At 43.0% G+C, this 26,834-nt stretch overlaps 1 pseudogene; it reads left to right on the forward strand.

Moving 5' to 3' along the window:
- The window catches only part of LOC126176242 (ATP-dependent translocase ABCB1-like), an 88,149-nt pseudogene that overhangs the window by 59,622 nt on the left and 1,693 nt on the right, over positions 1-26,834 (forward strand).

A 26,834-nucleotide genomic window follows, 5' to 3' on the forward strand; every position in this document is an offset into this window, starting at 1 on the left:
TTCATTACATTTAGGTCACAGTGTGTAGGGGTTTCCTGAATTACATTTTCAGCTGCCTTTTCCAGTCGGTCTATTAATTTTAAATCGAAACACCGCACGACTTCATTACATTTAGTTTGCTGAACATAACCCAAATTACTGTAGTCTGAGCGATTCTGCGTCTCCAGACCCGGCATAACACTAGTTACAGCTAAACCACTTTCACCATTATCGTCGGTTTCCTTCTCAAGTGACAACTGGTCACAGCTACTGGGTTCATCGACCCTCAACAGCCTACCCTCTACATTCTCACTTATCTCCTGTCCTAAATTTATTAGTACATTATCAACATCCTGCACAGGCACTTTAGATAAGAGCACATCATCTTCATCGTAAATATAAGCATGAATTTCTTCTGCTTCTTCACCTGTCAATTCAGTATTTTGTAGCTCTTCCCTATCGTTACACTGCTGCGCCTTCTCTTTCTCTTCCCACTTAGAAAGCGTCTCTAACACGGTATCTATCAAATACTGTGAGTGATCTAATATTTCTATTGTATCCTTAGATGCTACCGACTCTTCATCCACATGTTCAGTTTGAGTATTCTGATCTGTCTTACCAATCCCCGTAACTACTGGCTTAGGAAAAGTAACCGCCTGGTGAGCGCCAGTGTCCTCATAGACGGGAACTAGTTTTCCTGCCTCGGCCTACTACTGTTTCCTCTAGTTTCATTATAGTTAGCTGGCATAGCATTGCTTTCCGCGCTGTTGTTTACCTGCTTAATTCTGTTTGGAACAACATTACTGTCATTTGAATGCCATTGTTGGTTCTGATAATTATTTCCCCAATTCCTACCTCTTTTAGGATGGCGAATACCTACTGTTCTGATGTTTACATTGCCATTTTGTTCATTCCTAAAATTACTATTATTGTTATTGGCATTTCTGTTATTACGTGCCTGCTCCTCATTGGCAGCAACACGTTCTACACGTTCCAAATATTCAATGAAACGATCAAGATTGTCTCTAGGGGCAGATATAATTCTAGTTTGCCAATACCATGGCAGTTTGGCTTCAAGACCTAGTGTAATCATATCAGGTTTCAGCTTTTCGTCCAAATGTGACAAACGTGAAATCCATGACCTAGCAAATTCTTTAATTGATTCCTTTCCTGTATTGAAGCGTTTTCCACTCCAAAATTCTCTTAACACTTCATTTTGCTTATTGCTAGACCAATACTCATTAATGAAAGCTGTTTTAAACTCCGCTAATGTTTTACACTTCAACATAACATCAGCTGACCAACGCATGGCGTCACCTGCTAAATGTCTTCTAATAAATGAGATTTTCTCTCGTTCAGACCAAGTTGGTGGAATCACATCTTCAAAATCGTTCCAGAAATCTAGCGGGTGGATGTTTTTATCTGGATCGAATCGCAAGAACTGCCGACACCAGATAAAAGCGGCGTTTGCAGCTACAACTTGTTGTATATTACCATTACCAGAAGTTACTGAAGCTACTTTACTTTCAATGTTAGCAATGTTAGTACTGATATTTTCTACTTTCATTTCAACATTATCTACTCTTTGTACAATATGAGTAGTATCAGTTTTAATTGCATCTACGTCTGCTTGACATATGTTTACTTTAATATTAACATCTTTAAATCTATCTGAGCACAGTTCAGATTCCGCCTCGATCTTTTCTGTTAACTTGTGCTCCAGCTTCGCATCTTCCATTTGGAAGTCTTTGCGAACCTCAGCAACTTCGGATTTAACTGTTTTATACATTTCAGAAAACTGTTGAGCAACTTTTTTCTTAATATCCTCATGATTGTAATCAATTTTACAATTCAAACTGTCTAGATCCTCTTTCAACTTATTGCAACCAGCCTTGAAGGTATCGTCCATTATCTCCAATCTGTTAATAAAATTAGTTTGACTGGCCACAATCCTGTTATTTACCTCAATTATATCAGATTTTAAATCAGTTGTCATTTTTGCATTACTGCTTTTGACCTCAGTTATTTCAGACTTTAATTCAGCATTACTGGCAGCTATTGCTTGTAATATAACATTTAAATCAACAGCCCCAGCATCTTTGGGTTGCTCACTAGCTGGCTTTTTATCACACTCAGGTGACGAAAAACTAGCTCCAACACCAGAATCGTCAAAACTAAATGAAACTTCTGATTGATTAGTCATATTTAACTTCTCCTTCTTAAACTCTACCATCTCTGAAGACTGTTTCATTTTTAATTCATCAGAGAAACAATCATCCAATAAATTTACAATTTCTACTTTCTGCTTTAGTACAGGGGTCTCTACTATTGAATTATTACCCCTTCCCACACTACTGTCAGGAGACAATACTTCATATTTCACTTTAACATTACTACTTTCATGCATATTTACACTTGAACCGCTGTCTGGATTTACAGTTCCTTTAACAGACATAGATTCTGATTTAAGTTTAACCTCAGTTTCTTTTGGCGGTTCCATCGCAGACAGTCTTTTAGTGCAGGTTAGTAAAATTTTTAACAGCTTTTCACTTAACTTAGTTCCTTCTGCACGACGTATGGCGTTGCCGACGCGGCGTACCAGGATTCCTGATGCGACGTGGGACGTTGAACTGCAGACGGCTCTCCGACGGCTGTTGTGGGTTTGCGTGGCCCGCAATTGCAGGCGCTGCGCCGGCTGCTCCAGCGGACGACTGCGGTACGGCAAAACTGTCTTCTCGCGATGCCGGCAGCACCGTTAGACTCAGTGCCAGCTCCGTCAATGCAGATGTGTTGTTAATCCAATGGCGTCGCCCACATGCACTCGTAACACATTCACTGTTCTGTACTCAGTTGCGTGTCGCATTTCACTCGCGAATCCGAATATTTAAAAATCACTTTCACTTAGTTGATTTCCCGGCCGATGCACCATATGTGGGGCGGCGAGTGAGTTGTAAAAATAAATTGTTATTTAAATGTTGGAAAAAACACTGCATTTCCCGGCCGATGCACCATATGTGGGGCGGCGGTTAACTCGGTAATATTTAAATTTGCTGTACAAATGTTTTTGCATGTCAAAATGTTTGAATCAGTTTCAGGCTTTTAAAATGTTGTTAATGCTGTCTTTCGCCGTTCTCAACACTGGCTCTCTATTTACCTTTTAGCACCCAGAAAGTGATTTAATAAAACGTGGAGCCTGTAAAGAGAGTTCCTAGTGCCCACTTCATCTGAGAATACCATTATAGCTGCAGCTTATAGCTCTGAGGAATTAGGAGATTGTTCGGGATTTCTAATCAAAACGATTTTCCAAAATAGTTGAGTATATTCTGACATTCACTGATAACAAACACAAGTATCCCTACAACCTAACTAACAGAGCAGTTCAAAGTCTAATGCGCTGATGCAACTATAAATGTCCGAATTAAATGTTAAAAGAATGCTCGCCAAGATTTGATGAGAATATTTAATCAAACGCCACGCTATAATAATTGGTAGAATGTCTATCCCGCGACGGCACGTGAAAATACGACAATACGCAAACTGAAGCTAGATAAAGCAAACCATCTCAGAATTAATCCTTTACTTGAAATGCTTTCACGGTTCCGCGTATCTCTAGTAACTTAATACGGCACCCGAGGCTGTTTGTAGCAGTGCTTCCGAGCGAAGCGACTCCCGACACAGCTGACGTGCTATTCAGCGTTTGGAGAGAACTGGGGCCTTCCATCCTCGCGCAGCGCTCTTATATATATAGCCGCGGTGCAGACGGCTAAGAGAACGCCTGTTCAAATCGGCTCTCCCGACTAGCCGCTGGGCTAGTAACGCACCACTTCAAGTTCCATAATAATTTATTGCTTCTTTTGCTGATGGCCGATGAAGCTCTTAATTTAAACGTGCATTCAGCACGCAGGTAAGTATTGATAATAAAATTTTGACGTGGCTAAGTTAACTATTTTGGGCGAGAGAATTAATTAAATTACGCTGCACGCAGCAGATGAGCTCTGAACTGGCCCTTTTGAGATCCGCTATCGCTATAATTTTATAGGTATTCAAAAGAAACTTTTCACATCTTCATAGTCATAGCGGACCTCCAACCTATTTAAATCTAAACATCCTAGCCTTATTTATTAGCCTACTTAATCTATCTTGCTTCCTTCAGTTTTGAGACGAAAACCAGAAAATCATGAATTTCCACTAAAGTCTTAATCTGTAAAATCCAAAGTACTGTTTTTATTAAATCATTATGAAAGATGAATCTAAATATAAATTTTGAAGTCTCTAGCTCTTTTCTGTTGCGCCAATGATTTTTTCAGAAAAACGTCCAAATTTCAAAAATGGCTGAATTTATCGAACTGATATTTAACACACATTAATTTAGTATTATTCCTGACATGCTAGAAAAGTTTTAGGTCATTTGCTTGATTTTTTAGGTATTGCGCAACATTTATGACGTCAGAGCTAGTTACAGCAGACTGGCTGGCACACAATGGAAACTGATGTGAATTTATTACAGCGCGAGTAGGCTGCTTCCCTACACCATTAATCTTAACACTAATCATGTGCACATATCCTGTAAACTGGCTTGTTTTAGATCATATAGACAAAAGAATCGTTCAAATGTTCTGTGGAACAAATTAATTAACTTACGAAATGAATGACCTTAGAGAGATCCTGGGAAAGAATGAGCTGGTTTTCTCGATTGAACCAGGTGTGATAGAAAGGGCAGAAAGTGAGATGCAGATGGGAGATCATGAACAAGTCTTTGTAATATTGTACACGATCCTCCAGTCAACAAACGAAGCTGTAGAAAAGGAAATCCAGTGGATTATACAGAAGCACAAAGTGGGATAAGAATTGGTAACTGAACATAAACCTGCTCAAGCAGAAGGAATTATGCAGGAGGTGAACTCCATATTGCGAACATATTCCACATAAAACACAGTATGTGGAAAGTATGTTTAGGGAGCTTGAGAGTAAAAAATAAATCAGTAGTGTATATTACTTTGTGGATAGCCAATATGGTGAATTTGCAATACCTAAATAGGGGGCACGAGCACATTAAATTTTGTGTGAACAGTTTAATAAGAATTTTCTTTACATTTTTAGAGCTTCGGGCTTACCGTGATGGACTTACCGTACACTGAAACACCCCTCTTAGTGCATCCCAGTTAGCATCCTTGATGATATGTTTGGGTCTTATGCGCACGTTTTCTGTGGTGTCAGATTTACCTTTCAGCGATGGTATAGTGTATGACATTGTAGTCACTTGATGTCATTCCACTCGTATTTCCTTTGTTATTGTAGGTTAACTCGTGTCTTCCCAAAATCCATTGCATCTGTCTTATAAGAATAAGCTAAATGGATTACAGTGAATTAGATATCTTCATTTTTAATAAAAAGGTGTCCAGATCGCAATAAATTTTTAATTCTGGTTGCTGGTTTCGGCCTGTAAGTTCATCCTCAAACCATAGCTCCAGATGTAAGACGCCGAGTGTAGTACCGTCTGGTACTGGTCACGATGGTTATTTGGAACTCTGATTTGAGGATGGTCTTATATACCTAAATAGGTAACCAGAGTTAAAAATAAGAGGTTTAATGCGATCTGGACTGCTGTTTACTAAAATGTATGAAGTGCAGTAGCTGCGTTCGTCAACGATGTCAACAATTATTTGAAGTAAACATTGTTCACGAATCGTGTAGGGAAGATGAAATGAATGAGTGACCAAATGCTGCGGGCAGGCGCTAGTCGTCGGCTGCTGAAGCCTGCATGTAGTTCTGGTAGTAGTGGATTCCTGACGCGATTCGAACCTGCGACCGTAGTGGTCGCGTGGTTTCAAACTGTAGCGCCTAGAACCGCTCAGCCGCACTGGCCGGCTGAAATGGAATGCATATTAAAAATAAGGCTGATGGCGATAGTACCTTTCTGTGTATAAGCAAGAAGCACTCAGAAAAATCGGTCACTACAATGTCCCAAGTCGGCAAGGAACTTCAGGAAAAAACATGGGCCGGCCGCGGTGGCCGAGCGGTTCTAGGCCCTTCCGTCCAGAACCACGCGGCTGCTACGGTCGCAGGTTGCAATGCTGCCTCGGGCATGCATGTGTGTGATGTCCTTAGGTTAGTTAGGTTTAAGTAGTTCTAAGTATAGGGGACTGATGACCTCAGATGTTAAGTCCCATAGTGCTAAGAGCCATTTGAACCATACTTTTGAAAAAAAAAAGGAAAAAAATTGAAATGATACCAAACATGGGGAGTAAAGTAACCAGCTAAATATCGGAGTTGTAAAGAATATTTTAAAACAAATGAATGAATTATGCTACGTAGAATGCAAGATTTCACAGGATGTGTAAAGAAAGGGGCGTAAAAATATTAAAACTATAGAGGGCGATGGAAATTAAAAAATTATTATTGATAACTTCCGGCGAGTTAGGTACATGAAGAGAAGAAGATTAGTAAACACAGAAATGGTTTAGAAGATGTTGTAACTGACAATTCTAACGTTTTTAGAACACAACTTTTATTTACGTGAGTCTACATGGAAATAACTGAATAACAACGAAAAGTCACAATCACAAAGCCAGTAAGAATTTCCTACTAGAGGCAATAAAAGATAACTTCTAAGTGTCGCACGAGAGGTCGTTGTAACACACATACACTTAACTCCAAGTCCTGTTCCGATGGTGAAGACGTAGTCTTCCGTGGGGACATCCTTGAGGTCGGTATTCGGCGTGAACTGACGGCCGGTGCTGGTTCTAGCCTTTAAATAGTATTGGTTAGCCAATCAGGTGTAGTAATACTTTCTGCAGGACATCACTAACTCCCTCTGCAGGAAGTAGTACGCGGAATGTCTGTTTCCAAAACAGCCGATGTTTACCATTGCTTACACCTTTGGGCATAGGCAACCTCGGTCCTGTGTCGTGTTAGATGTGTTGCAGACCCGCAGGGGTTACCTTGGCGACGGCGTAACAGAAAAGTATCACAGTAGTTGAGGAACATGTGACAGCAAAATATACAAATACTGTTTCTTGTTTCACGGTACTGCTAGTATTATGGTAACCGTGGGCAAAGCTGGAATTTGACGAAGTCACCAGACACGTAGTTTTATGGAACGTGGAAGGCACATTTAAAGTTTTTCCTAGGCGTGTGAGCAACAAGACTGTCAGTCTGCTTTTGGTGTCATTTTATTTTTAATGCAATACACTGATAATGAGTTCTGAGTAGTATGCAAATGAAACGTGTCCTCGAAAAAAGACGTCCTATGCAGTACGCTGAAGCACTAATCCTCAAATGATATGTTCTATCTAACGATTTTTCCTAATTCTGATGTTAGCGCTCGTCAAAATGCCTTTATTATATAAGGAGATTCAATAAATTGTGATTCAAAGGAGATGATAAGAGCTCTCAGAAGTGTTGGAAGTTGCAAGACTGCGAGAGGGAGGAAATTTGTTAGGATACACTTTTTGTTGAGTTCTGCGTGCGCAATGCGATGCAAAATATTTATTGTATGCAAATTATCCACGGCGTCAGCTGTACGTTTTGTTAACAAACAGCAATTTTAATCAACTGAGACGCCATAATATTCACTCGGTTTCGCACCACCGATCATCATGAGGGAGTCCAAGGCAGGAAGTGGGAAATATTACAGCCTCTTTTGCATGTTTCCATTTAGTTTACGTCTACTAAACTAGGCGTTACGCTGAGGGATTTTTTATTTTTTCGCACAAGAAGTACCTGTTTTGAGTCTCTCTTTGTAGCTTCAATCACTTGTTGCGGGTACACCCTTCTGCTGAATTTGTGTTCATTCAGACTATTAGTTCCGCGCTGCTCGCCCCCGTCGGAGGTTCGAGTCCTCCCTCAGGCATGGGTGTGTGTGTGTGTTATCCTTAACTTGAGTTAGTTTAAGTTAGATTTAGTAGTGCGTAAGCTTAGGGACCGATGACCTCAGCAGTTTGGTCCCATAAGACCTTACCACAAAAATACCAGACTATTAGTTTTGAGTGTTGCAGTTTTAGCGACACTGTGCGTAGCCGTTTCCTGTTTATGTGTTCCATTAAAATCGTCTCTTCTTTCCAGGGTGTCACACACTCTAATTATGGGCACTGGTATGGTGGCGAATATACTCTCATTCGCTCCCAATTTCCAGAAAGGAATAGAGGCGGCCTCTAACGCGTTCCACCTGCTGGAGAGACAGCCTAGAATCACAGATTCACCAAACGCCACACACGAGAAGTGGGTGAGTAAGAGCTTTCAAACACTGCTAACACTGCTGGACATTTATACAAATTTATTTACTGTGTAGAACCCAAACTTTTTCTTCCCGTGCAATTTATCCCCCGTGCAGAAGCTGTATTTTCACAGCGATATTGATAATGTATAACAAACTTTTCAAAACTCTTGCACCAAACTGCGGTGTCTAGCGTTTCAGCCAGTAAGGAAATACAATTTTTCATTCTCTGCTAACATAAAAAAACTCAGAAGTAAGAATTTCGCTAGGTGAGGAAAAAATCTGTAAGAGAAAAGGAGAGAGGGTGGAGGTGGACATTATGAAATCTGTTATGCGAAGTTTAGTCAACTACACGGAGACACTGTTGGTTGCACTGTTAAGGATCAAAACAAGACATCAAATATATCTGACGTCGGTTCTGAATGGTACATCTTATTTTCAGCAGAACTTGGGACAGTTGTGCACACGACCATCGACTTGGGGTAACGAGAAACGTGATTCATCCGACCAGGGAACACGTTTCCATTGATCCACAGTCCAATTTCATGATTCCGTCCCCACTATAGCCGTAGATGAAGATGTCATTGTGTCACGAAAGTAACATGTAGGGTTCGTCAGCTTCTGATACCCATCTTCAACAACGTGCGATGAGCGCATCAGCACGAGGCTCTGCCGTCAGGTCTGCCTGTGATCGCAGCCTGTCCTGTTATACAATGCAGGCAAGCCTCCGATGCGCGATCTGTGTTAAGGCGTGGACACTGAGTACCTGCTCCCCTACTCGTGGTTTTACTGCGATTTAACAGCTTCCCATAAATACTCATGACTGTAGCACGCCGACCAACATCGCCATTTCCGAGATGCTCGTTCTTAGGTGCCAAGCCATAACAGTCTGTCAATATCACTAATGTTGTGACAATCGTGTACGCTGAATTTTTTGGGCTAGCACCCGAATTTTCACGTTATGCTACCGCAGTGTTTTCTTGTAGAAGGTGCGCGCAGCCGCTCTAAAACGGTGGGGTCGCAGTCAATTACACAAACTACAAGAAAAAAATCAGAAGAGTCCAGTGAGGTATCCTCGGCTAAGGGTCGACATATGGAACGTCCCCTTTGAAAAATTTATACATGACTGTGCTTAAACTGACACACAATATTTTTAGTGCAACGCAATCTGACTTTCAGAAATCCCTACAAAAGAATGGCGCTGACTAACATTAACCTATGCGTTTCACAAATCACTTACCTCACAAAAATCTTCGTTACTCAAACTACTGCAATACAGCGAGCGCCACTACTGCCACCTAAATAAAAGATTCAAACTACGGAAGGCACTAACTACTGATAGGCATAGTTAGCAAATGAAAGATTTTGGTAGAGAACAAACAATGTATTTACCTTGATAGTCATCAAAAGTCATAATATATACAGCAGTTCATGACATCCATTTTTACAAATTTCAAAACTCCTCCATTTCTCTCCCCACATCCACCACTGCTGGCGGCTCACCTCCAACTGCGCAACGCTATGCGCTGTTAACAGCCAGCTGCCGCTGCCCAACACTACAATGGCAGACAACAATGCAAACTAGCCACAGACTGCACACAGCACAGCCAGTGATTTTCATACAGAGCGCTACGTAACGTTGCCAATAAGAAAACATAAACAGCCTACTTACAAAATATCCTTTAACTTTCCCCACAGAAAGAAATCCGGGGACGTCAGATCCAGTGAACTTGCGGCTTCGACGACCTATCCACCTGTCATGAAATATGATATTCAATACCGCTTCTTCCGCACGCGAGCTATGTGCCGGACATCCATCATGTTGGAAACACATCGCCATTCTGTCATGCAGTGAAACATCTTGTAGTAACATCGGTAGAACATTACGTAGGAAACCAGCACACGTTACACCATTTAGATTACCATCGATAAAATGGGGTCCAATTATCCTTCTTCCCATGATACCGCACCATACATTAACCCGCCAAGGTCGCTGATGTTCCACTTGTTGCAGTCATAGAGGATTTTCCGTTGCCGAATAGTGCATATTATCCCGGTTTAAGTTACCAATGTTGATGAATGACGCTTCGTCGCTAAATAGAACGCGTGCAAATAATCTGTCATCGTTCCATAATTTCTCTTGTGCCCAGTGGCAGAACTGTACACGACTTCCAAAGTCGTCGCCATGCAATTCCTGGTGCACAGAAATATGGTACGGGTGCAATCGATGTTGATGTAGCATTCTCAACACCGACGTTTTTGAGATTCTCGACTCTCGAGAAATTTGTCTGCTACTGATGTGCGGATTAGCCGCGACAGCAGCTAAAACACCTACTTGGACATCATCATTTGTTGCAGGTCGTGGTTGACGTTTCACATATGGCTGAACACTTCCTGTTTCCTTAAATAACGTAACTATCCGGCGAACGGACCGGACTCTTGGATGATGACGTCCAGGATACCGAGCAGCATACATAGCACACGCCCATTGGGCATTATGATCACAATAACCATACATCTACACGATATCGACCTTTTCCACAATCGGTTAACGGTCCATTTTAACACAGGTAATGTATCACGAAGCAAATACCGTCCGCATTGGCGGAATGTTACGTGATACCACGTACTTATACGTTTGTGACTATTTTTACAGCTCCATCTAGCAGTAAGCGAAAAAAGTGGTCGAACTAAAACATTCATATTTCTTTAAGTACCACACGAATATGTAATAAAAAATGAGGTTTCCTATTCTAAAAAAACGCAGTTGATATCAATTGACCTATTGCAGCGCCATCTAGCGGGCCAACCATAGCGCCATCTGGTTTCCCCCTTCAAGCTAGACGAGTTTCGTTCTTTGCAGTTTTTTCGTTTGACGCTTATTTCGTGAGATGTTTGGCCCGGTCACGATCAATGGACCACCCTGTATATTGTGTTACGATTTTGGGGTAACTTGTGGCACTGTCTCCAGTGGTCACAGGCTCCTTTCTCTGTCGTAAGACAGCACATGCAAAAAGTTATATTTTGTAAACAAAATGTGACAGTTTACATGTGATATGTTATGATGGAGAAAGGAGCCAGTAACAACTGGAGAAAGTGCTACAAGTTACCCGAACACAGTAACACAACACGCTCATATATCGTACTAATGCATGTAAATCTACCTGATGATGGAGACTTAAATCTTCGAAACGCGTTGTAGATATAAGTAAACAATGACTGCTAACAGTAAACTTCTTTCATTCGACATATATTGCTAGTTGTCGGTATTTTTGTAACTCTTTCTGTTCTTACGACTGAAATGGAACTTAATTCTGGATGATTAGCTGAATTATGTTCTACAGCAGTACAATAAGGGTATATTTGTATACAGGATAGCCGCGGTGAGGTGCAGTACTCGAGTGTGGAGTTCGCATACCCTACCCGTGTGGGGAGCCTGGTGCTGCGTGGTCTGGACTTGGATGTGCGGCCAGGCCAGACGATGGCGCTGGTGGGGCCCTCTGGTTGCGGCAAGTCCACCTGCATACAGCAGCTCGAGAGGTTCTACGACGCCAATGCTGGAGTTGTGGTGAGTAAAGGAGACTCGGTGTGCGAGAAAGCCTGGAAGTGGTTTTTAGACGGTTTACCACATACAAGTAGGTAAATACCGGTCTGGTTCTCATGTCATGCCTCACTTACAATATTCGAAAACATTTAGAAAACTATCGCTCACTATCCCATGCATGACACGACAAACAGACGGAAGGGGTATACATATTTTGCCCCAGGAGGTAACGAGATGGCGATAGGAACGGTATCTGGCCACCTCTTAAATTAACCTTGTCAAACCTTTTACTAACCATGTCGACCCTGAGCCGATGCGAAGGAACTAGAAAAAGAAGAAGATCAGATCTCTTAATGTTGTTTGTATCAGAATGAGATTCTCACTCTGCAGCGGAATGTGCACTGATATGAAACTGCCTAGCACATTAAAACTGTGTGCCGGACCGAGACTCGAACTCGGGACCTTTGCCTTTCTCGGGCAAGTGCTCTACCACTTGTTTACATCAGCTATTTTCGGAAAGCAAAGCAAAACAGTGGCTGAGCGGGATAATGCAAGAGAAATCAGACCTGACTGCCCTGTCTTTCTCTTTGCGGTGCACTGTCTGGAATATTCTTTAGATAAAACTAATTTGCTTCAATACGCTCAATTCCAGAGCAAATATTACATTTTCTTTCAGTCTGCAATACATTTTTTTATGTAACAAGCCTCGTACCTTAGAGTGAACAGCTAATCTGATAAACTCGACTCCATTCAAAAACGTTCCATTCATATCCAGTTACAAAAATTACAATCAAAGACCCATAGATAAAGAGGGACAACATACTCTGAGGGGTGGTGGCCTTCGACGCATTACAGATTGTGACCATTTATTCGGCATCGCAGTCTGTTTTCAAAGGCGTCACACATTCTCCCCATTACATGAAAAGATAAAAGTAAAATATCTGAAGTCACATAACAGTCACGTATCTTGACATATAATACAACCTGTAAAACCGCTTTTACATACATAGGTTCGACGATTCCAGATAACAAGTACCACATACAATTTCATGACTCTTCATTTAGTATGGATCACATTTTCTTCAATGCAGATTTTCTGTTGCAGCGTGTGGACGAGCGAGACGTGTCAAAGGTGAAGATGGCGAACCTGCGAGAGCAGATGGGCATCGTGTCTCAGGAGCCGATGCTGTTTGACCGGACCATAGCGGAGAACATCGCGTACGACGACAACTCCAGGGAGGTTCCCATGGCGGAGATTATCGCTGCAGCCAAGAATTCCAACATACACAACTTCATTGCCTCCCTGCCGCAGGTGAGGACACCAGCCGTGCTAGCTGTGTTCGTATCGACTTACAGTTGAGGGAACGTGTGCCTTTCTGATATCACTTCCATGATTTCAACCAATAACATTGAGAATGACGTAACAGACTCAGTAGACATTGAGAAATTGTGAGAGAAAAAGATTTAAAGTAGGTCTCAATAGGATTCATTATGTGAGAAAAGATCATTTGTTTTTTTTTGAATGAACGTCAAGTTAAGATTTCGTAAGAAACTACACTTCTATCTTTACTTCTTTCTGCGTTTCCTAGGTTTCATATATGTACGAAAGTTGAAACTTCCCCTTTTGAATGTAAAGAATGATTGTGCTGGTAAAACTTCTACTACTTGATTTTCAAACTCCAGAGTGAAACTGAACGTACTAAGACTGTTTTCTCTTTACTTATTCTGATCATTTCTAAACTGACACACAATATTTTTGCGCAACGCAGTCTGACTTTCAATAATCCCTACGAAAGAATAGCCCTGACTAACAATAACCTATGCCGTTCATGAATTACTTACCTCACAAAAATCTTCGTTACTCGAACTACTGCAATACAGTGAGCGCCAATACTGCCAGCTAAATAAAGGATTCTAACTACTGAAGGGACTAACTATTAATAGTCATAGTTAGCAAATGAAAGATTTTGATAGAGAACAAACAATGTATTTACCCTAATAGTGTTCAAAAGTCATAATATATATGTTCGTGACATCCAGTTTAACAAATTTCCTTTTTCTGAGGGACACACGTCCAGATCGTCCGCTCATATTACCATCTCAGAACTCTGGCATCTCTCTTCCCACATCCACCGCTGCTGCGGGTCACCTCCAACTGCCCAACCCTATGGGCTGTTCACATCCAACTGCTCAACACTACAGTAGCAAATAAGATCCAACAATGAGTCCAACCAGCTACAGACTGCACACAGCGCAGTTAGCGATTTTAATTTCGAGCGCTACGTCGAGCTACCAACATAAAAACCTAAACAGCCTACTTGCAAAGTAAGCAATTAAGTAACATGTATTGTATGATATTAATTGCCGTGAGATTGTGAGAGGGATCAGAGGTTGCAGTTCACTGGATCACACTGGTAATAAAGGCATAAAAAGAGTACTGAATATCTTTTCAAAAAGAGAAGAACATAAAAAAATGTAAGCAGAAATGACAACTCTCAAAATAACCAGAAGGAAAATGTGGCTACCTTGAAGTAGATGATGACGAGAGTGAAGAGACGATGATGATAATTGCTTCTCTGCTGAACCTTCACTCTGACAGTGACCTCATATGGGTACACTCATTCTAACTAAAATAAGTAAATGAGATGATAGTGACACCTGGCTATACGCGTACGGACCACTAAATCAAAAGCATTTTCATATTTTACGGATTACTGTGTAGTGAAATACTATCTAGTTACCACATGTTAGTGGTACGTTGTAGAAGAAATACTGTTGGTCTCACAAAGCAACATGCTATTTATTTCTGTGTCAAAGCTGCGCTGTAGTTTCTGTCATTTAATGACTTAGTATTGTAGATGTGAGCTTCGTGACAAAGAGTTTGGGATAATTCTTACTTGGTTCTAGACCAACGTTTTGCAACAGAAGGATTCTATGTTTGCTTAATGTTGTTCGCTTCATATCAACTCCCGCGACTTAAAAACGTTTACTCTGTTCTCTTCGTGTACCGTCCTCAACGTTGCTTTTCCACATCCTCGTTGCTGTTATTACTAATCACTTTCAAAAATACGTCAGCCGACCACCTTCGTATAAATTTATTTATTCCGAGACGCGTTTAGGGTTTCGCGTATCTTCAGTAAGCATAATACGTATGCTTCATCAGGACTACATTTTTGTCTGCAACTTATAGCTCCTTGTTTCTCATTTATATGGAGTAACATCCACACTTTGAGATTCACCAGTAAACTGATTCACCACAGCATTCAATGTGCCGACTTCTCATAAATAAAGTTAAATAAAATTGGATGGTTGCTCCATTTCTTCCTGTAATTTAATTCACAACCACGGAGCTCATACATTATTGTTATGGATAAATTAATACTAGTAATCATGTTTCCCTTATTTTCTCCTTGAGTCGAATTGCATGCTAAGTAGTTACATTCTTGATGGCTCATTTTTTTCTTCGACTTCCTCACTTCCAGCCCGATGGTAAGGCTTCTTCGATGAAAACTGATGTTAATCGGTATTTCAGTTACCTTTCTTGCATCTTATAAATTACAGAGTGCAACAATCAGTCGTCCTTTTTAGATTTTATTATGCAAATCCAGATTTCGACTAGTAGCTAGCCATTCTCAATGCCCGAACAACAGGGACATACATGCATTGAGAATAAAAAATAGCGCATTGAGAATGGCTAGCTACTAGCCGAAATCTGGATTTGCATGATAAAATCTAAAAAGGACAACTGATTGCTCCACTCTATAATTTATACGTCGCATACAGTCGCTCAGTGCATCCACTTTCCGAATGGAAGGTAACCTGATTGCTTGCATCTGGCAATGGCAAGGAAAGCGTTTCTGAAGAAGAGAAATTTGTTAACATCGAGTATTGATTTAAGTGTCAGGAAGTCGTTTCTGAAAGTATTTGTTTGGAGTGTAGCCACGTATGGAAGTGAAACATGGACGATAAATAGTTTAGACAAGAAGAGAATAGAAGCTTACGAAATGTGGTGCTACAGAAGAATACTTAAGATTAGTTGGGTACATGACATAACTAATGAGGAGGTATTGAATAGAATTGGGGAGAAGAGGAGTTTGTGGCACAACTTGACCAGAAGAAGGGATCGGTTGGTAGGGAATATTCTGAGGCATCAAGGGATCACCAATTTAGTACTGGAGGGCAGCGTAGAGGGTAAAAATCGTAGAGGGAGACCAAGAGATGAATACACTAAGCAGATTCAGAAGGATGTAGGCCGCAGTAGGTACTGGGAGATGAAGAAGCTTGCACAGGATAGAGTAGCATGGAGAGCTGAATTAAACCAGTCTCAGGACTGAAGACCACAACACAACAACTCACTTGATTTACTCATCACCTGAAGTATCGTAAGAGTGACGAAACAAGTGAAACCGAACGAGCACCCCCTGTTTTAGGACTTGTTAGTAGCACTTGGTGTGTTTTTGCAGGGCTACGACACGCGCATGGGGGAGAAGGGCACGCAGCTGTCTGGAGGGCAGAAGCAGCGCGTGGCCATTGCCAGGGCGCTCGTCCGGGACCCCAAGATACTGCTGCTCGACGAGGCTACATCTGCACTCGATGCCGAGAGTGAGAAGGTAAGCATTTTGGCTACAAAGCCTCTGACGACGGAGTCCTTGGGTAACAGGTTGTCGCTTAACTTCCCGCCTCAAATTCTGATAAAATCCCAAGCTTTCGATAAACCAACTCCATCACCGTCTTCAGGGACTTAATCACTCTTAGCCCTCGCGAACGCTTGAGATTTTATTCGACATTGATCATACAAGTTGAGAACCTTTTGACCAGTTAAAAATTTTCATGTACTTATTTTATCCATTTGGAACAAGAATTAAAAGTTCAGGTGAACGAAATAAAAACTCCAAGGTTTACTAGTGATATTGTGTCGTGGAAAGAAGCTATAATGTGAACATCAACAAAAGCAAAACAATGGTACCGGTCTGTAGCCGAAACATATTAGTAAAATTAGATTAAAAAATAAGACATTGTAGTTGGTGGATGAGCTTTGTTATCTGAGCAGCACAAGAACTGACGACAGTAGAAGGGACTATAAAATGCATACTGGTAAAATCAATAATAGCATTTCTCATGGCCTGTGCGGCTGGTCCCGGCAAGGGTTCGAGTCGTCCCTCGGGCATGGGTGTGTGTGTGTTTGTCCATAGGATGATTTCGGTTAAGTAGTGTGTAAGCTTAGGGACTGCTGACCTTAGCCGGCCGCTGTGGCCGTGCGGTTAAAGGCGCTTCAGTCTGGAACCGCGTGACCGCTACGGTCGCAGGTTCGAATCCTGCCTCGGGCATGGATGTGTGTGATGTCCTTAGGTTAGTTAGGTTTAAGTAGTTCTAAGTTCTGGGCGACTGATGATCTCAGAAGTTAAGTCGCATGGTGCTCAGAGCCATTTTTTTGCTGACCTTAGCAGTTAAGTCCCATAAGATTTCACACATAAAAAAAGCAATTCTGGGAAGATAAATTAATTGACACGGAACTGTTATGTACCAAAATACGAGAATGACGGAATGCGCTTAAAATCACTATTAATATAGCACGTAAAACATTGCACTCACGCACACATACATAACGCACAAGTCACTTACGCAACAGAAACGTCCTAATAGTGACTTATTTTATGTTAGTATAGGCAAACTTCCACAAATTGGGCGCAAATACAGTAAGAAAATGATAATAACAGTAAAATTTGCAACGAGAGTTTATAGAAATTTGTAATTTACTGATATTTAGCGTTTCTGCATTTATTTAGCTATAATACGATGAAAAATAGCTATTAAAAGAAAAATTTAACTCCAGCTTCATAAATGTGTGTAGTATTTTATACTATCAATATACTTGTTTAAGCGTCGGTATACCCTGGAAAAGTTTACGATTAGGAAATTGGTTAATACAATAATAACTTTGTCAAGCTTGCGATTTACTGCCCAAGCTCTTCATAACATGACTACAGTTCATCCACAAGCTCCTCATTATTTCGTGATCTCCTGTTTTCTAAGAAACTGAAATAAACGTTTTTAAAAACTTTCTCAGCGAACCTTCTCATCGCCATATAACATTTCATCAAATTGCTTGTTGTGAAAAGTACTCACATCAGTGGGCCAACGAAGATTCTCTTTTGAATTTTGGCTTACTTAATCGTGGTAATTTTTTCCTCAATTGTTTATTAGCCTGGCCTTCTTTACAAAATTTTGCATGATTTCTGTAAAAATCACTTTAGAACAAAAATAACAACAAATTAAATCTCTACCTCCAACAATACTAAGTGAACTGAGCATTATACGTTGATAATAAATTTATATTATTTTCCATTATGGATGACAAGTTCTCTAAAACAAAAACCAAAGCTAAGTTTCAGTTTTCTTCATTACGTTTGTTACAGCGCATTGGAACTGGTAAGAATTAGCTATTCCATACAGTTTACGTTTGATAATAAATTTATATTATTTTCCATTATGGATGACAAGTTCTCTAAAACAAAAACCAAAGCTAAGTTTCAGTTTTCTTCATTACGTTTGTTACAGCGCATTGGAACTGGTAAGAATTAGCTATTCCATACAGTTTACGTTTTGCACGGTGTAATTAGAATGTATGACTTCACTTGAGTAGAGGAGAATAGTAAGAAGTCCCAAGATAAACACATTAACAACTGCAGCGAGCTATCAAGTGGAAGTATTTTAATTTTCTTCTTTTTACCATCGTCTCTCAAACCCTGTCTATCATTAGACTCGTATCTAAGCTCAACATTTAACTCACAACTCGATATTGGAAATTCTTAACGACGAGTATGTAACACATGAAATAATAACCACTGTTATTCCAACAAGAAGTATCTTTAAACTGAGTGTTTTAAAACTTCTCTTAGCTGTGATTTGAGACTTTCTCGGCGTATTCCATTCGTGAAATCTTCTCGGGTGATCAGCCGAGTAAAGGCGTCGTCTTCTCGCAACGTTTCGAAGGGTTTCGTACCCATCATCTTCAAGCGAAGTGTCGAGATGCTCTCTCTCTCTCATCTTTTGCTTTCCCCTCTTTGGGGAAGTGTGAGGGGGAGTCTGTAGCCTTTAGGCTTTTACTCCTCTGTGAAAGTGTGTGTGTGATTTTTTCTGTAGTTTTTGGTGTCTGTGATTTGTGATGATTGTTGTGTGTGTGTCTGGTACTTGCCTGAGGTGGGCGAGAAGTTTGTTGTTATATGGGAGGGAACAGGATGATGGATTTGGTGTAGGGATTTTCTCTTCGACTTAGTCGTCGAAGATCGTCATAGGGCGCTTGTGCTTATCGCGGGACATGTCATACCGACCTAGGGAGTGGATGAGTGCGTTTCTGGATCTGGAAGAACCCTCATAGAAGGCCCTTGCCAGATCCTGGAAACGCTCTCTCAGGAGTGGGATTTCGGCTGCGGCGTGCAAGTCGTCTGTAGGGAATCCAAGAGGTAAGCGCAGTGCCCTTCTGAGGGCGCGGTTCTGCAGCCTCTGGAGTTTGTTCAGGTGCTGCTTCGCCGCGTATCCCCAGACAGGGCACGCATACTCCATTACGGGCCGGATCAGGGCCTGATACACATTTAATGCTAGTGGGCAGGGAAGGGAGCTTGTTGAGTTCAGGATAGGATATAGGATGGACATTCTGGCGCAGGCCTTCCTGTGGACCTCGTCTATGTGGGGTTTCCACGTAAGACGAGAGTCCAAGGTTACGCCAAGGTACTTGGCGGTTCTGCGCCAGGGGAGTTGGGTTCCATTTAGGTGAAGGTGGAGGGGGGGCGTTGAGGAGGATCGCGCCTTCCGAGCCTGCGGGTAATCAGCATTGCCTGCGTCTTTTCAGAGTTAATTGTGATGCGCCAGCGACGGGCCCAAGTTTCTGTGTTATCTAAAACCTTTTGTAGCCTACGGATGACCAGGTCCTTGTTCGCGTTTCTTGTGTAGAAGGCTGTATCGTCAGCGTACTGTGCGGTGTGCACCAGGGGGGCCATCGGTGTGTCCGCAGTGTACAAACTGTACAATACGGGCCCCAGGACCGATCCCTGTGGCACCCCAGCACGAATACGCCTTCTGGTGGAGGTGGCAGTTTCTACTTTGACGGAGAAAGTCCTATTCGTGAGGTAGCTCTTGATCAGCTGAACTATGCTCCCAGGAAACCCTTGTGTGTACAACTTGTAGAGTAGCCCTCTATGCCATACTGAATCAAAGGCTTTGGCTACGTCCAGTAGCACTATCCCGCAGTAGCCTCTGTGGTTGAAGCCCTCTGTTGCTGCTTCAACCATTCTCATGACCTGTTGTGGGGCAGAGTGGTTCTGTCGGAAGCCAAATTGGAAATCCGGCAGAATTTGCTCTCTGGTAATATGTTCTTGTATGGGTCTTAGCAGGAGGCGCTCATAGATCTTGCTGAGAGTTGGCAAGAGGCTAATCGGCCTGTAGTGTTGCGGGAATAGAGGGTCTTTCCCTGGTTTGTGTATCGCGACCACCTCCGCATGTTTCCAGCAAGCTGGGAAAACACGGGATCGAGTAATCTCGTTGAGGACGTTCGCGAGGTGTGTGATCGCTGTGGGTGGGAGTTTTTTGACTAACTGATTTGTGACACTGTCGTGCCCTGGCGCCTTTTTTGTAGGGAGAGACCTGATTACTCTTGCCACGTCCTCGGGGGCAAAAAGTATGGGTTCGTCCTCTGGGTCCTCCTCGGCATTGAGGAAGACAGCCAGTTGACGACGGACCACTCTTTCATGCTCGTCATCCTGGGGTTCTGCCGCTTGGAACTGCTTCTCGAAGGAGTCGGCGAGGGCGTTGGCCTTTCCAGCATGGCTGTAGACCAGTCCCCGCTCGCCATGCAGTGGCGGCATCCTAGCGCGTCGTTTTGTAAACTGTTTTGTCGCTTGCCATAGTGTGTGGTCGTCTACTTTGAGAGCTGTGAGGCGGTTTTGCCATTGCTGGTTTCTGTGCTCATTGAGCGCTACCTTCAGTTCTCTCTGTAGACGATTGAGCAGCCTCCTGGTGGCCTGATTTCTGGTGATCTTCCACTCTTTTGCTACTCTGTTCTTATGTCGAATTTGAGCTAGCAAGTGTTCCGGGAACTGTATTTGCGGTGGTGGGCCATCCCTTTGTGGAGGGGTGGCTTCTTCCGCTGCCTGTAAGATGCTGCCTGTTAGGTCTTGTAGCGCTTGTTCTACTGTTTCGGCAGTAGGTGGCGGAGCGCGAGCGATATCAGAGGCGACAGTTTCTTGGTATCGCTCCCAGTCTGTACGTTTGTACGACGTCTGGTACCGTGGGAGTGCTACCCATTCTCCCACATCGACCTCCAGAATCACTGGGTTGTGGTCGGAGGACATTCTGTTGATTGTCCTTGCGGTCACAAACCCTGCGATCCTCCTAGTGAGAGCTATGTCTAACACATCGGGCCTGCTTCCGTTCTTCGGAAAATGTGTGGGCTCGACTGGATCCTATGTTTCGAAGTGGTGGGTGCGCGCTAGTTGTTGCAGTTTGGCGCCTGCTCTGGAGGTTACTCTAGAATTCCAGTCAGGGTGTTTGGCATTGAAGTCTCCCCCTATTACGAGTTTGCCTTCAATTTGCCCTAGAGCAGCTATGTCTCCCTCATCTATCTGGTCATGTGGGGGTCGGTAGACTGCAACAATTGTTAGGGGTCCGGTGGCAGTGGTTACTTCCACCGCCACTGCTTCAATTTTGTTGGTAGCTGGTAAGAATACCTGGTGGTGGGGGATCCCTCTTTTTATGTATATGGCCACCCCTCCACCTTGGGTTGGCCTGTCTTTGCGATAGCTAACATGGTTGGGGACTGTCGCTTTTATTCCCGGTTTTAGGTGGGTTTCCCCCATCATGCATATGTCGATGGAGAACTCCTTCATGAGTTCTCTGAACTCGACCTCTTGATTAACAATGCCGTCTGCGTTGAAGACGCACATTGTCAGGCCTTGGATGTTTGGTCGTCTATCCATGATGGGGTTTTGATACTACTGAGGAAGTCGCAGAGGGGAGCGACTGCTGGACTGTTGCCTGAAGGGCAGCGAGGATCTGTGTGTTCTGCTTTTGGGCTTCCCTGAATTCCTTCATCATTTCCATGACGAGGTTCATGGTCTGCACCATTACGCCTAACAACTGATCCATGGGGGGGAAGTGTGTCAGGGGTTTCCTAGGGCCCTCTCCGTCAAGGTGGACCTGGTCGTTGTTGCTGTGTATTTCCCGGTGTTGTTCTTGTGTTGGTGTCTGACGTTGTGGTGGTTGGGCAATGCTTTCGTGGTTCCTCGGGGGAGAAACCACTTCCGCATATGTTGCCCTTGGTGTGTCTGGCCTTGGTTTTACCCAGGCCTTGTCTGTGTGTGTTATGTTTTGGTTTCTTGTGTGTCTGGATGGGTTCGTGGTGTTTTCTTTCGAAATGCTGTGTTGCGCGGTCCTATAAAGGTTCCTGGACCAGTGACTGATCCCGGGCGCCGACCAATCAGGTACCTGCGGAATCGGCCGCCGCGCCAGTGGTGGGGGGTTCGCGGCGCGGACCGGGCGTCGAGTCCCTGCCGGTTCCTACTACGTCTTTGACCGCTACCGTCTTCGTGCCGGAGCGTTCTCTTCTAATTTTAGTTATTGCGGGATTCCAAGCTGTACTAAGTTGGAAACCAGTGTCTCGATTGATCAGATTGCTGTTCAACCGAATTTCTACAGCCTCTTTGAAAACCGAATCCCAAAATCCTTTAGCGTCACACAGCTTCTTCGTACCCTCAAAGAGGAAGGTGTGTCCTTCGTTAAGGCTATGTTCCGCAACCGCCGATTTTTCTGTCTGACCAAGGCGTACATGTCTAATGTGTTCCGAGCGGCTCTGCGTGATGCAGCGCTGCGTTTGTCCGATGTATTTCGTACCACATTCACATTCAATACTGTATACGCCCGGAGTCTGCAGTCCTAGGTGGTCTTTGACTGAGCCAAGTATGTCTTTAATTTTACTTGGGGCATGAAAAATTGTCTTGATGTTGTGTTTCTCCAGAATGCGGGCAATCTTGGCTGTTGGCGGTCCCGCGTATGGTGGAAATGCCAGGCATCTGGTCTCATCTTCTTCTTCCGGTGTGTCTACCTTCCTGCTCTTGTGTAGGGCGCGCGAGGTTTGCGTCTCATTATAACCGTTGCTGCGGAAGGTCTTCCTTAGGTGTTGTAACTCTGCAGGTAGGCTGTCATCATCACAGATAGACTTGGCCCTGTGCACAAGTGTGTTAAGCACTGAGTTGCGTTGTGCCGGGTGGTGGCAACTCTGTGCATGAAGGTATAAATCCGTATGTGTCTTCTTCCTATACACAGCGTGACCCAAGGTGCCATCAGGGTGCTTCTTGATTAGAATGTCAAGGAAGGGCAAGCTTCCGTTTTCTTCCACCTCCATAGTGAATTGTATGTTGTTGTGTATGCTGTTCAGATGTCGCAGGAAGTCTTGCAGGTTCTCTCTGCCATGTGGCCACACGACAAAAGTGTCATCCACATATCTGTGGAAGGCTTTAGGTTTCAGTGGGGCGGTGTCCAGGGCTATGTCTTCAAAGTGCTCCATGTAAAGATTAGCGATGCCTGGAGCTAAGGGGGACCCCATGGCTACACCATCCACTTGTTCATAAAATTTGCCTCCACATTTGAAGTGGGTGTTTGTTAACACATGCCGGAACAGCTTTATTGTGTCCTCACTAAAGCGTGTTTCGAGCAGCGCTAGGGAGTCTTCCAGCGGTACTCGTGTGAAGAGTGAGGTGACGTCAAAGCTGACAAGAAGATCTTCTTTATCCAGGCGAAAGCCTTGTAGTACCTTCACAAACTCCGCCGAGTTCTTGACATGGTGCTCACAGTGCACAACATATGGTTTAGCCAAGTACCTAGCACAACTGCTCAAACCGATCGTGGGTCACTGTGAGCACCATGTCAAGAACTCGGCGGAGTTTGTGAAGGTACTACAAGGCTTTCGCCTGGATAAAGAAGATCTTCTTGTCAGCTTTGACGTCACCTCACTCTTCACACGAGTACCGCTGGAAGACTCCCTAGCGCTGCTCGAAACACGCTTTAGTGAGGACACAATAAAGCTGTTCCGGCATGTGTTAACAAACACCCACTTCAAATGTGGAGGCAAATTTTATGAACAAGTGGATGGTGTAGCCATGGGGTCCCCCTTAGCTCCAGGCATCGCTAATCTTTACATGGAGCACTTTGAAGACATAGCCCTGGACACCGCCCCACTGAAACCTAAAGCCTTCCACAGATATGTGGATGACACTTTTGTCGTGTGGCCACATGGCAGAGAGAACCTGCAAGACTTCCTGCGACATCTGAACAGCATACACAACAACATACAATTCACTATGGAGGTGGAAGAAAACGGAAGCTTGCCCTTCCTTGACATTCTAATCAAGAAGCACCCTGATGGCACCTTGGGTCACGCTGTGTATAGGAAGAAGACACACACGGATTTATACCTTCATGCACAGAGTTGCCACCACCCGGCACAACGCAACTCAGTGCTTAACACACTTGTGCACAGGGCCAAGTCTATCTGTGATGATGACAGCCTACCTGCAGAGTTACAACACCTAAGGAAGACCTTCCGCAGCAACGGTTATAATGAGACGCAAATCTCGCGCGCCCTACACAAGAGCAGGAAGGTAGACACACCGGAAGAAGAAGATGAGACCAGATGCCTGGCATTTCTACCATACGCGGGACCGCCAACAGCCAAGATTGCCCGCATTCTGGATAAACACAACATCAAGACAATTTTTCATGCCCCAAGTAAAATTAAGGACGTACTTGGCTCAGTCAAAGACCACCTAGGACTGCAGACTCCGGGCGTATACAGTATTGAATGTGAATGTGGTACGAAATACATCGGACAAACGCAGCGCTGCATCACGCAGAGCCGCTCGGAACACATTAGACATGTACGCCTTGGTCAGACAGAAAAATCGGCGGTTGCGGAACATAGCCTTAACGAAGGACACACCTTCCTCTTTGAGGGTACGAAGAAGCTGTGTGACGCTAAAGGATTTTGGGATTCGGTTTTCAAATAGGCTGTAGAAATTCGGTTGAACAGCAACCTGATCAATCGAGACACTGGTTTCCAACTTAGTACAGTTTGGAATCCCGCAATAACTAAAATTAGAAGAGAACGCTCCGGCACGAAGACGGTAGCGGTCAAAGACGTAGTAGGAACCGGCAGGGACTCGACGCCCGGTCCGCGCCGCGAACCCCCCACCACTGGCGCGGCGGCCGATTCCGCAGGTACCTGATTGGTCGGCGCCCGGGATCAGTCACTGGTCCAGGAACCTTTATAGGACCGCGCAACACAGCATCTCGACACTTCGCTTGAAGATGATGGGTACGAAACCCTTCGAAACGTTGCGAGAAGACGACGCCTTTACTCGGCTGATCACCCGAGAAGATTTCACGAAACTTCTCTTAGCAATTATACTTTGATGAAACTGTAACTATCCTTTTATGAAGATTTTGCGGAGTATTTCAGAACTTATGCTCACTAAATAATTGTATACTTTACTACTCCACAAACTCTGAGAAATTTTGTTAAAAGAAGTAACTACTTTTCAGTGCAATAAAATAGGATACTCGGAATTATCATAGCACTTGGTATAGGACCCTGTCTAGGTAAACGATTAAGGCTAAAATATGATCGTTCAGCCCAACAGAACACAAACTTATTATTGAAAAAGACATCGCATAACTGATCCATGCAGTTATACAACAATCTACTGGTAATTTGAGATAAAGGTGGTGGCAGTATTGGCCTCATACGTTATTCAAAAAAGGGGGCAAAAGCATCCATGGCTCTTGCTGTGTACATAGCTCTGAAAATTCTCTTCTTAGCGTTGAATTTTCTTAGTACAGAACCAGCCTAAGTACGTCGTGAATAACAAGCCTAATTATGTCCACATCCGAGGCTATATTATACAATCTTGCAGCTATTCTTGCCTCGTTGAGTTCACAAGATGGGCACACTTTGGCTGCTAGCCACCAACTGACTCATGCCACACAGGAACCTTACAGTTAGATCGTCAGATCCACCGTTTCTATTCCCTCCTACCCAGTTCTGTTGCGGGGAGACGTCCCTCCAAATTTTATATGATAACAAACCTACTTTCCCTACGCATGTTTCAGTATTACAAGTAAAATTTTAACATTTTCATTTTCGTACGGTATATTACTTTTAAAATTACATTCATAGATTAATTACAATTACATAAATGGCCATAAATAATGAATAAAATACTTATGCAGATGTTACATCAAAGAGTTTGGTGGTACAGAATTAACGTTAAGTGAAAACAGAGAAAGAAGTTAGATAAGACAATTCTATGAAATATCGATAATAGTGTTACAGTACCACGATATAATTTTGTGGATGCATTTAGCGGATTATGTGAATAATGTCTGCGAAATTTACTACGAATAGAGGTAGTAGCATAGCAGTAATAAATTTAAACGTAATGGATAATCCAGCAGATTTTCACGCATCTCATTGTTTATGACGTCATATTTCCTGAACTATGATATGTAGGTGGTCCTTCCTCCGGCAGCGATTGTTGTCTGACAGTAAGGGATGTGTGTGCCAGGTTTGGTTATAATTGGTCTCGTGGTTTAGGAGATGTGGGATACATGCAACCACGCGCGCGGACACACACACTCACACACACACACACACACACACACACACACACACACACTCAAACACACACACTTACATCCATTTTTATAACATGCAAAATATATACGATCTTCATATCGTTTCAAATACTTTCAGTCGCTTTCTTTACAATAAAATAATTTCTTAGATTAATTCAAAAGCATTTACCTTCGTTAAATTTTGTTCATGTCGCTGCGTTTCTGTCAATATTTCGATTATTTAACCACGCGCAGAATTAACATGATGTCGAAATGTTCATCTGCCCCATGTTTGAGTCTGCGATCATAAATGGAATAAAAGAAAACGGGGTTTAAATAGACTGTTGTGTTATGTGCTGACTTGTACTTGAAAGGGAATATAAAGAATAAAAAATTTTTAAGATTCCTAGCTGTACTGTTCCATTTACCATGTTA

Source organism: Schistocerca cancellata, chromosome 3 (genome assembly GCF_023864275.1).
Source record: "Schistocerca cancellata isolate TAMUIC-IGC-003103 chromosome 3, iqSchCanc2.1, whole genome shotgun sequence".
NCBI lineage: Eukaryota > Metazoa > Arthropoda > Insecta > Orthoptera > Acrididae > Schistocerca > Schistocerca cancellata.